Source organism: Nannospalax galili, unplaced genomic scaffold (assembly GCF_000622305.1).
Source record: "Nannospalax galili isolate Female #2095 unplaced genomic scaffold, S.galili_v1.0 scaffold831, whole genome shotgun sequence".
Taxonomy (NCBI): domain Eukaryota; kingdom Metazoa; phylum Chordata; class Mammalia; order Rodentia; family Spalacidae; genus Nannospalax; species Nannospalax galili.
The window spans coordinates 574,924-587,898 of record NW_008329142.1 but is presented as its reverse complement, the minus strand read 5'-3'; the positions used below and the strand labels follow the sequence as shown (position 1 = coordinate 587,898).

Here is a 12,975-nt window from a genome sequence, read left to right as displayed (position 1 = left end):
GTGTGTGTGTGTGTGTGTGTGTGTGTGTGTGTGTGTGTGTGTATTAGAGACTGATCTTGATGCGATTTCTTTATATGTAAGACTCATAATAAACATAATGAATAGTTATAATTATAGTAGAATAATATCCATTTACAAGTAACATGACAGACTTTTTCCTTTATGAAATGCCTAGTTTATGTCTTACTGTTATTTTGAGAAGTCACATAAGACAATCTACAGTGTATTCAAGTAAGGCAATGGCATGATAATTTTTACACTAGTTTCTTCCCTGAAGGGCCTCTGACATTTTTTTTCTATTCAATCAATTCCTTTAGTTTCTCAGACAGAATGGGCACTAACTCATATTTATAATAAGAACATAGACCCCTGCTCCATTTTTTTCGGAGTCTTCCTTCTCCTTCTATTCAAAGGTCAAATGATATTTCTGATAAATGAAAATCTTCATGAGTTAAAGAATTCTTTTTTTCATTGTTTGTGAACTCCCCTAAATTATACTGTGCTGGATAATTTTAGTTGTCAACTTGACACACTTGGGTAGAAGAAACCTCAACTGAAAATTTCCGTCCCTTGGATTGGCCTGTGCTGTATCTGTAGAGCATTTTCTCGATTGCTGAGTGGCATGCTAGGAAGTTCATGCTCTTCTTTTAATGTTTATACAGAAATGCATCATCCATTGTTTGGACCAGAGATGACTCCTCCTTTCTGGCTATGTTTTCATACTGAATATTTAACTTTTTCAATACCATTTCACTGGATCCTTCATAGTCTCTCATGACCACTATTTGACTCCATTGTATGAAATCAACTTTTTAATGCCACTGTCTTTCTTTGTAGATCATAAATGGTCAAATATTAACAATTTCATGGGGTTCAACAAAATAAAATTTCATCTATCTGACTGATGAGATGACTCAGTGATTGAGGACACTTGCTGCTGAACCTGACAGCCTGGGTTCCATCCCTGGAGCCTACATGGTAAAGAGAGAGATGTAGTCCCACAAGTTGTTCTTTGACTTCTGCACAATTGCCATGGCATGGGCACACCCACATGTTTGCACACACAGAAACATATACAAGATAAGTAAATACATAAATAAATGCATGCATAAATAAGTAAATGCAAATCAAAGTTCACCCATGAGCACCAAGACCCTTGAAAGAATCACTTGGAGACCTCCCTCTATGCCAAAATAAGAAAGTAAAATAAAGCTTCGTCTCTCTAAATTTTGAAAATATGAAAACCAAACGTGTAGTATGGTTGTTACAAAGATTATAGTTTATAACTGTTACAGCCTATTGAAATCTAACACTTTTAATAAAAGTTCAAGTGTAGTTCCATCTTTGGAAGGACACAGGCACTACTGACTTCTAAGTCCCACTTTAAAATATTTATTTATTTATTTATTATTTTTATTTTATGTGTATGAGAGTTTTGTCTGCATATATGTAAGTGCACCTGTGCCATGCAATGCCCATGGAGAACAGAAGAAGGCATAGGATTCTCTAGATCTGGAGTTAAAGGTGGTTGTGAACCATCCAGCATAGGCACTAGGAAATAAACTCTGGTCCTCAGCAAGAGCATCCCACTTTTTTGTTTCTTTGTTTGTTTTGGTCTTTTTGAGACAGGATCTCCCTGTAGCCCAAGCTGGCCTAGAACTCACTATGTAGACAAGATTGGCCTTGATCTTACAGACATCTGCCTGCCTCTGCCTCCCAAGTGCTGTGATTAAAGGCCTGCACTACCATGCCCAGGCTCTCCTACTTTTTAAAGGTTTATTTAATGCACTGTCAGTCTTGGTCATATATCATAACTCTCTTTGTGTTTTCTTCTTGCCGGATCCATTTTAATAATTTAAATATCAAATCAGTGTGAAGGAACTATGAGGCAATCCATTATATTGAATTCTAACTTAAGAAATAAACAATAAATAAAAAAGAAATATCAAATCCACTTACAAACTCATAGATATGAGTAAGAATTTAATAACTACACACGTAAAAAACATTTTGTATGTTCAGCAACAGGACTCAGCCTCTCTGTTTCTATTGACCTTTAAATGGTCAAATCTTCCTGAGAATTCTCTGCTTCCCATGTTTGTGGGTCGATTATTAATCTAAGATAGTTTATTTGTATAACTGATGCCACAATGAAGCAATATACCAGCCAGTACCTGGATAGATGTAGAAAAAGTGAGTGATAGTTACTAGATTTCTTGCCTCTTACACATTTTATAATTCTACTATATGCTCACAACTTCTCAAAGTTAAAGGAAAAGCTCTATAGAAAGCAGGAAAGCTTTTATTTCATAGTTTGTATTCTTTGGTTGATATTGCTTTTGTATTTCATCCTATAGTGTTATTACCTCTTTGTAATTAAGACCAAGTTTATATCATTGAGTTTTGTAGGCTCCTTAAGACTTGAGGATATTATTAATGGTGATCAGAATTCATGGTAGACATCATTCACTGTAGTAATAGAAAAATTATTTGTTAGCTTCTGCTGTGTTGGCAGGAAACTCAGGATCCCTATTCTAAAATAATCCTCACAAGTGGTTCTTACAAACACCTACATTCTTTGAGACTTCTTTTTCCTGTGTGTGTGTGATGCTCATAAATATCTAATGCTTTTTATCCCTTAATGTGTTTTCTGTGTGTATGTGTGTGTGTGTGTGTGTGTGTGTGTGTGTGTGGTATGTATGTGCTTGCCTGTGCAAGTGTGCATGCTTATGTATGCACATGGATGTGGAGACCAGAGGCTGATGATGGGTTTCTTCCTTGATGGCTCTCCACCTTATTTTTTGTGGCAGGGCCTCTCACTGAACCCAGAGCTCACTAGTTGACTATACTGACTGACCAATGAACTCCAGGGATCCACTCTCTGTGCTGTCCACTCCTCTCTCTGCTATGCTCAGGGCTGATGTTACAGGCACTTGCTGCTGTTGCAGAGACTTGCTGCTGTGCCCAACTTTTACATGGATGCTGGGGATCTGAGCTCATGTCTCCATGCTTACATGGCAAGCACTTTACCAACTGTTAGATCTCTCTGGCCCCCTCTTTAATATAACACACACTGGTCATGTTACTTAAGAGAGTATCAGCTGTACTATGGACAAAGCAGGCCCTAATTAAACAATAATCTTGCCATTGTTTAGATGCCATATTAGAGCTGTTTCTATTGTTTTTACTCATAACAAATAGCCTCAAAAAGAGACTTAAAACAACAACCATTCATTTAGCAATCTGTAGCTGGACAGTTAGGCAGAGAGACCCATTCAACAATTTTCATTTTAGCTGGGCTTCCTCATGTGACTGGATGGCCAAGGATTGAGGAAACTGGTTTACGCTTCTGCTATCATCAAGATGTCAAAAAAGATCCACAAAGTTCCCCAAGGGAGAAAGGAAAGTGGTTCTTCTTGAGGCTAGGCTTAGAACTGGCAGGCTTCTACTTCCACAAACTTCTGTTAGTTTATGCTAGTTACGAAACCAATCCTGATTCAAGAGGTGATGAAATAAGCTGTCCCTGTTGCTGGGGGTGACCATAATGTTACTTTGCAAGGTGCCATGCAAGAACAGGAAGCAGGGGAGGATGGTGAGCATTTTTGCCATCTAAAGACTTTTTTGAATGAATAATGATCTTTTTAATTTTTCTATAAAGAGACAAAGAAGAAGTTCACTATTCAGACAGGAGTGGCAATTTTAGACCATTAATTAATTAATATGTAATTATTCTCTCCTTTATAGTGGCAAATATCAGAGATTGTTTCATAATTGCTAAGTTAAATCTTAGAAAAAGTATATTTGAAATATTTTCGTTTAGGACAAAATGTATTTGCTTAGGACTCAACATCACTACTAAATTAAATTTTTTTCTTGTTTTTGTTTAGATGAAAATGGTTACTTAGCTTTTGCCAGTCTCTTACTATGATACTGTCTCTTCCTTTATAAAAACACAGTCGGTCAACAGTTGCACAGATGTCTAGGATATCATTTCTGTTGTGCTTTCCTGCTTATAAAGGGAAGTGTGTTCTTTACTTTTCTCATTACTGCAAAAAATACCTGACAAAAGCAACTCAAAGAAAGAGGGTTCATCTTGGCTCACAGTATGAGGCCACACACAGTCCATCACCAGAAGAGTCTTGGCAGCAGGAGCTGGAAGCAGCTGGTCACATTGCATCCTTAGTCAGGAACCAGAGTAAGAGAATGTTAGTATTCAGCTCACTTCCTCCTTTTCATTCAGTCCAGGACATCAGTCCTTGGAATGATGCTGCCAACATTAAGAGTGGTTCTTCCTACCCCATCTAACCAAATCTAGAAACGCCTTCACCTGCCTGAAGGATTGTTATCATGATGATTCTAAATCATATCAGATCAATCATCAGGATTAACCATCACAGGAAGACTAGAAGAAAAAAATAAAAAACAAGATACACTCACGTACTAGACAAGAATTTACTGAAGTACCAGTTGTATGATAGGTATTCTGAGGTATACAGAATACAGCAGTAAGAAATGGAAAAGACAGAAGCCCCTTCCATCATGAGTTCCATATTCTAGATCTTAATATCATGGTTATACTCTTATATAAAGTAATGGCAACCACTTCTCAGCTTTCTCACAGTAAATATCTATGATGAAAGTCTCTATCGTCATGATAAGAACATCAGTAACTGCAGTCATCATTAGAGTTTACCATACTAACATGTTTAAAGGGCATTTTTATACTGGTTTCAAGCCAAATATATATATCACCTCTCCCCCCGTGGCTACCATGTGGATACACTAGTATGTGTTTTTCAGATGTCTAAATAGGGTTAAAGGTACAGCTTGTGGCCATGAAACAGAGCTTGAGTTAACAGAACCTTTGGAGAAATGATCCAAAGATCTTGGCTTCTTCTCAGCCTGCTCTAGCCAACTGAGATCCCTGCCAATTAGTAGGGTTCCCTAGAGAGAAACTCCAAGAGCATCAGCATAAATTTAAATTCTGGACCCCCAAAGGTAGCTTCCAAAAGTACTTACTTGTCCTTTGCTAATTACAAAGCAAACATTTCTCAGCAAAAAGACACATCCTCCTTTCACGCTCCTGTCTACCTCCCTACATCCCTAACACAGTCATTCCTTAAAACTGCTGGTGTTGCTGAAACCTCTGGCACAGGAGACATCCCACATTTGCAAGCACAAAAGGATTATTCTTCATTATCTTATTCTCTTTTCATCTGCCTCAGCAACTTCATAGAAACCTTAGAAACTAGCCTTGTGAATGTGAGTGTCTTGACAGATTCTTTCTCTTCGGCTTCCCAAGAAGTATGAGGGAGCAGATAAAACCAGGTTATGGTTAAGTTCTGTGTCATCATTGAAGCAAATGTCCTCAAACTTGATGATAATAAAAGTCACATGTTTATTGTGTTATTAAGATGTTTTATCTAATGCCAAACCATAGTTGGAGAAACTATGTTTAATAAATATTGAACTTATTTTCTGTAATAAAGTTTGTGTATTTTGGACATACAAATGAGAATGCCTCTCTCAAGTAATTTAATTCTATATGGCTATTATAGCAAACTCCACAGACTGAGATATATATTTTACTGATGGAAAAATCCAATCATGAAGTTTCTAGTAGTGTCTTCTGGGTGATTTATTAACACAGCAAATGGATGTGAAACCACACCCCTAAATCTACTTACTACATTCTCGTTGTCTTCCTCAAGTTCATCTCTATTTCCATTATTCCTTTTCACTATTTTTTTGAAAACACACTCCTTTCTCGTGACCTAAATTGAAAATATTTTTCAATATATTTTTCTGATTTTAGCATCTCCAAAAATTATTCATCTGATATATGCAATAATGGCCTTAACTGAAAAAAATATCAATATTTATCGGGACATTGGGCTGAAAATGACAGGTCTGAAATTACCTTAAGCAAAAGAAAATTAGAGACTTGAGGCTTCTATCGTGCCTTCCTTTCTCTCTCCCCACCACTTCTATTCATTCTACATCTCTTTCTTTCTTCAGTGATTTATTTTCCCTGAGACAGAGTCTTTCTAGAATTAAGAGGGACTCTGGCTCTGGCAGCCCAAGTCCATATATACAATTCTCAACTTAAAAGGATCATGCCTTTATTTCTTTCCTTGTCTTCTTGTCCTAGTTCATGAATGGGTTTTTAATTGATTTAATATGAGTCACATGTTAACTCCTTGAACCAATTACCAGCTGGCAATTAGATATTTTGACTGGTCTGCCTTAGTCACATGCCTACAATTGAAACCAGGGACAAATAGACCACTGTGAGGGGTGTTTTGACTTAGACATAAGGGTTTATGTATAAATGACCCATTTCAATACATGCATATAAATATATGCATATGCTCAAATCTTACATAATGTAGAAGCATATTTATACATTCTACAGGATAATTTCTGGCCAATATTTAAGGAAAATAATTAAATGAGGGAGATTGACCAGGCATTTTTCTTTTCAATTTGAACTGGATGTGCATGTCTAGCCTAATGCTAATAATATTTTCTTCTAACCAATTTTTCCAGTTTCTCTGGGTTTTTAGAAACATTTTTATGGGATTAAACTGGCCTTAACTGAATCCAGGACTCCTTGAATGGTTTCTGGGACTGATTTGCAGGCTTCAGTCAAGTCAAGTCCATTTCCATTGCTAGCAGCTCAGTGTTCTGTGAGAGACTCTCCACTGTGGGTAATGACCTTTTGCTTAATTATGCACCATGCTGCTGGAACTTTAAGATTAACTCAAACCTAATTACTAAACTTTTGTGTTTATGTTATGTGTACACCACTGGGTCATAACTCTAGCTTCTGTGAGACCAGGCTACTATAACTGGAAAACATGTCTTATGAAGAGTTGTTTTGTTTATTTGTTGTTTCTGCTAGAAGAGCCTGTTTTTCCTACTTTTGCAAAGAATCAGATAAACAGAAGAGTTTCTCAACAAAGACCAATTGCATGTAATGAGTCAGGATGAACATGCACATTTATAAATGAGCTATTTTATTTTTGTATCACAAGAAATTTGATATCTGGAAGCACAAGGACATTTACATATTACTTTAGAGTAATAAAAATTAGGTAAAGAAATAATATACTAAACACACTTGGGACATATGAATAATTGTTAATTTCAAGAGTAAGACAGACATAGGAAATGTACATACAGGCAAGATGGCTCAGTGGGTAAAAGGTGTTTGTCACTGAGCCTGATGACTTGAGTTTGATTATCAGTACCCACATGGTTGAGAGAGAGAACCAACTCCTGAAAGTTGTCCTCTGACCTCTACTCCCACATCACGGCATGTGCACAAAAACACCCATATACAAAATAAATAAAATGTAATTTTTTAAAAGAAAATGTACGTACTTAGGATTAGCAGTTTTGTTGAACCAATTGTAATGTGAACAAATGTATTAGCCTAATCAGTATAAATAATAACCTAGGTTTTATAATGCAATTAGTTTAATACTATTCTAGTTTGGTTTCTCTATTGCTTTGATAAATACCTTAATCAATAGAAGCCAGGAGAAGAAAAGATTTATTTCAGTTTACAGGTGGCATCCATCATCAAGGAAGCCAGGACAGGAACTCAAAGCAGTAACTGAAGCAAAGAGAGGAAGATGGAGGAACACTCTTTATTAGCTTGCTTCCTCTGGCTTGCTCAGCTACTTTTTGAATACTTCCCAGGCCCACCTGCCCAGGGCTGGCACTACCCACAGCAGAATGCGCCCTCCTACATCAATTAGCAATCAGGGAACTGCCCCACACACGCCCACAGGCCAGTCTGGTGGATGCAATTCCTCAGTTAAGCTACCTCTTCCCAGGTATGTCTGGGTTTGTATCAACTTGACAAAAACTAAACAGTACTAACCAATTTGGTAGATAACTTCCTTAAATTATTATTGTCCCAAAGACAGGCAATTTTTAACACATTTTTCCAGGAATAACTTGAAGGCCCCAGGGTCTCACTGTGCAGCCATGTCTGGCCTGGAACTGAAGAAGATACACCTGCCTATGCCTCCTGAGTGCTGGGATTAAAGGTGTCTCCTCCAGAAAGAAAAAAATTAATACCTTGCATCCTGGAAGTTTATTTAGGAATCTGCAGTTAGGGACTTCTTTGAAACTTGGACATGGCTAATTGAAGAGCAACAAAACCCAATGGGCCAAACACGAAATAAAATATGCCAGTTCGAACTGGTACTTCTAGGAGAGTCTGCTGCTAACAAGTCAAGCCTGGTGCTTTGCTTTGTGAAGGGCCAGTTCCATGAATCTCAGGAGAGTACCACTGGGGCTGCTTTTCTAACCTTTCTAACCCAGACTGTATGTCTTGATGACTCAACAGTAAAGTTTGAAATATGGGACACAGCTGGCCAAGAGCACTACCACAGCCTAGCACCAATGTACTACCAAGGAGCACAGGCAGCCACAGTTGTGTATGACATCACCAATGAGGAGTCCTTTGCAAGAGCAAAAAACTGGGTTAAAGAACTCCAGAGGCAAGCAAGTCCTAATATTATAATAGCTTCATCAGGAAATAAGGCTGATCTAGCAAATAAAAGAGCTGTTGACTTCCAGGAAGCACAATCCTATGATGACAACAGTTTATTATTCATGGAGACATCAGCTAAGACATCAATGAATGTAAATGAAATACTCATGGCAATAGCTAAAAAGCTGCCAAAGAATGAACCACAGAATCCAGGAGCAAATTCGGCCAGAGGAAAAGGAGTAGACCCTACTGAGCCTAAACAACCAACCAGGAGTCAGTGTTGTAGTAACTAAATCTCCAGTTTGAACTAGCTGGAGAATTCTGCTTCCTAAATGTCAATAACCATGAAGTTTGAGCTTTTAGCCAGCCCAGTATGACTTCCAAAAAGAGACTTACAATAGAAAAAAGTTTCTTTTCTTTTCTTTTTTTCATTTTTTTCTTTTTTTTGAAACAGAACAGCTAGCCTGGAACTCGCTATGTGGACCAGGTTGGCCTTGAACTCACAGAGATCCACCTGCCTCTGCCTCCCAAGTGCTGGGATTAAAGGTGTGCACCACCACACCCAGCTAGAATCAAGTTTCTAATACAGAATTATTTTGAGTGTTTTGAACTTAATTTTTAATAACATGCATATGTCCCTCCAACAAAGGTTTCAGTAGAAAGGGAAGTGAGAAGTGTGTGCAAGCTTGTTCCTCTGGAGAGGTTGAGGGAATGCTTTCTCATCATTAGGGATTAAGGCAGATGACCCACAGGAACCATCCAGTTTCTCCTGACTGGGACAGTAGTCACATGTGAAAGATGTGGAGATTGCTAATGTGGGCTTTAGAAGACTCAATATTTATGCTCTTAGCAACAATATTCAAGCAAATGATCATTCTTCTATTATCTAAAAAGTATACAGTCCACATTTTAATAACTTAATCCCAAGAAAATGGTCCCATGTCTCCAGAAAGAATATTGGCATTATCTAAAATATACTCAGTCCTACTATTTTTTTTTAATGTGGTTTAAAAAAAGTCAAACATAACCCTGTCTTGTTTTAGGATTATAAAAACTGCTAAATGCATTTTATTGAATGGTGGTCCCTTCCTGTGAGCTCTTCAACAAAACTGAAACAAACCAGGTGTCTGTGGTTTCTGTTTAATAATTGTTGGACATTATGTATAGATCTTTTGTTTGGGGCAAGGATGGGCTCTTGTTCCCTTTGGACAGGGTATAGTCAATGCACTAACAATTATGTACATTCAAACTTGATTATTTTAAATATAATCTTCAGCTATACTGTAAATAGGGTACTACATTGTAGTCTCCATATGTTTATTTTTTTTGTAATATTTAAGAGCTGCTTAAAAGTATACAAAATGTACAGTTACTAAAATAGCTAATTATTTCCTTCCCCCTGTGAGAAAAAAGGGTTTCAGTTGTTCCTACAGGGTAGAACCCTAATAAATGAGGTACCTGTGGGGGATATATATATATATATATATATATATATATATATATATACACAATGAAGTTTAAAGGGGGGAAATAGGAATAAGAAATCAAAGACCAAAAGATTTACCAACATGGGGTCAACTTTGGTGGAATAATAAAAGTTTCCATTTAGCTTTTTTTTCTTATTTTTAAGAAAATCCTAGGACTTGCTAACAGAGCATAGGGTGGGGGTCTATTTACAGAAGGCTGCCACGCCCCCATTTATGGCTGTGCTGGAAAGTCCACACACAAATATACTTTAACTTCCCGATAGCCACACAAAATGGCAAAAGAGGTGCTTCATGACGTTCTTGGCTGGCTTATATATCCTTAGCTCCTCCACGTGTAGCTAAGGTTGACTGATTGGGTGGGAGGAGTAACTGACTCCCCCCTTGACTCCTTGATGAGTGTGGGAAGGAGGTGTGACTATAGCTTGCTGGCATAGTGATCAGAGGACACTTCCAGGTAACACTCCACCCCTTCCTCAGGCTCTTACGTTCTTTCTGCCAACCTCTCCCACAAAAGTCCCTAAGCCTTGGAGGGGGTGATAGGTGTGGGATGATCTTCCTCCCATTGTGGCAAGGCACTGAACTTCCAGGTCTCAGCACCATCTGTTTTCCATGGGCTGTTGGCCCATTTCAGTAGGATTCCATCTACTATAAACACACAAACAGCAAGAAGCAAGAACATCTAAACAGTGGCTGCTATAATAACTTAACCTATGGGCATAAACACAAATGCTTGGACGGTACTTTAGCAGACACATAACTATTTTTATGGAATGTATATGTATTGTAGAGAAATAGCCCTCAGAATAATGAATATACTTCTAAGTATTGGATATGCTGCTTAACTATCCTCTAACTAACATCAAATTCTACATAAATTGCTTTATTTCAATGTTGAGTTTGTCCAACAATTGTACTATAGTTTACTAAAGCATTTCATGAGCAAAACCATAGTGAATTTCATTTTGAAACATGCAAGGGAGTTTTTCTAAATTTTGTTTTTGATTCTAGAATTTCATACAATGTGTTTTGATTATATTCAGACCCCCTGTCCCTCTTGACCCTTTCCCTACTACCTGCTGCCCCACAATTTCATGTCCTCCAGTTTTAGATTCTTTTATTTTTAATTTTGAAATTATTTATTTTAATTTTTTTTGTTTTTTTTTTAAAGGCCTATTGATTCTGTTCCATGTCTCCCACACGTTCCTGGGTATAAGTCAATGCCCTGGAGTCTGGTCAACCTACCAGGTGTGACACCAGTAAGGAAAACTGATTCTCCCTCTGCCAACAGTTATCAGTTGACAATAGATCCTCAGCTAGGGCTGGGGCTTCCTGTTCACCTTCTCATCTTTGCTAGGGTCCTGTCTGGGTATTTATGCACAGTCTGTCATAAGCACTATGGATACCTATGGACAGCCGTCCTGTGGTGCCAAGACAATATGGTTTCCTTGTCTTCATCTACCACCTCTGGCTCTTACAATCTCTCCCCCATCCCCCTTCCTCAGTGATCCCTGAGCCTTAGGAGGAGGCATGATTACAGATGTCCTATTTATGGCTGAGCACTCTGCAGTCTCTTATTTTCTGTACATTGACCATTTGTGGGTCTCTGCATTGTGGCCATCTGCTGCAAGAAGAACCTGTCTGGTGAGAGTTGAGAAATGTACTAATCTGTGGGTATAACAATAAGTCATCAGGAGTTCATTTAATACTATGTCTATTTTGTAAGTTCGTCCCTGTGGACTGTGATTTGTCTAGACACAGGTTCTTGCCCTGGTGACAGTATTCGATATGGACTCCCTGTTGTGAAGCAAGTCTTAAATCCAATTGGAAGGTGGTTGGTTACTCCCACCATATTTATGCCACTATTACACCATTGGGCATATTTTGCCAAACTAGTTGCTATTACAGCTTCCAGAGTTCAGAGTTCATGGTTCGGTAAGGTTGATGATTGAGTTTTACTGTCAGTAACATGCATAGCACTTTCTAGTACTATGAAAGCAACCTAACAACGATGTAGCTTTAGAGTCAGTTCCAGCTTGATTCTAAGACTCAGGTATGTAATGTCTTTAGCAATAGGGTCTTACCATCAAAGTTATGGTGGGAAACTAAGTGCAATGGCAATAGCCAGTATTATTTGAAGAGCTATACTTTTTAATTTTTTATTTAATTAATTTACTATTGTTATTGTGTGTATGTGTATATGTGTGCATGAAATGTTTGTGTGTATGAACACACATGTGTAAGTCAGAGGGCAAGTTTCAGTAGTCTGATTTTTCCCTTCCACCATGAGTTCCAGGGATCAAATTCAGGCTACCAGGCTTTCCGTGCAAGTGCTTTTACCCACTGACCCAGGGAGTTTTGTTTTGGTTTGTTGTTTTGCTTTGTTTTAGACAGTCTCACTATGTAGCTCTGGTGGGTCTAGAACTCACTATGTATACAGGATGACATCAAACTCACAGAGATCCACCTTCCTCAGCCTCCCCAGTACTGGGATTGAAAGCATGAAACACCATGCCAGGACACAAGGAGTTTTGATATTTACATTTGTTCCTCTTGCTCTAGGACTTCCTACCATGTGACAGCCTTCAATGCTTCTCCTCTTGCCTCATTTTCCCTTCTTCCTATTCATGCATATATATAATGTATTATATATTATATATATTATATATATAGATAGATATATACAGGATCTTGCCACATTTATGTGTAAATTACCCAGTTTGAGGTCAGATTGACCTTGAAATCATGACATGTTCCCCCTGCCCTCATAAGTGCTCGGTTACAAGTGCACTCCACTCCTCCAGGCTGTCTTCAATTTAAATCACTATTCTTTTCCTGTTCAGAATCTTCTAAAAATAATGTTTTGTATTTCAATTGTCTCCCAAGTAATTTAGAAAAGTACAGAAATACTTGCAAACCAGAACTGTCTCAATTCAAAAAGCTCATAATTAGTGTTATTTGCTTTACTGTTTAATTTTCACT

At 37.8% G+C, this 12,975-nt stretch overlaps 1 protein-coding gene and 1 pseudogene across 3 annotated transcripts in view; both read left to right on the top strand.

Moving 5' to 3' along the window:
• The window catches only part of Rspo3 (R-spondin 3), an 87,541-nt gene that overhangs the window by 41,785 nt on the left and 32,781 nt on the right, over nucleotides 1–12,975 (top strand). The window lies entirely within an intron of this gene.
• Nucleotides 8,053–8,898, top strand: LOC103734591 (annotated as a pseudogene). The gene has a single exon (XR_607289.1). The product of XR_607289.1 is annotated as a ras-related protein Rab-5A pseudogene (transcript).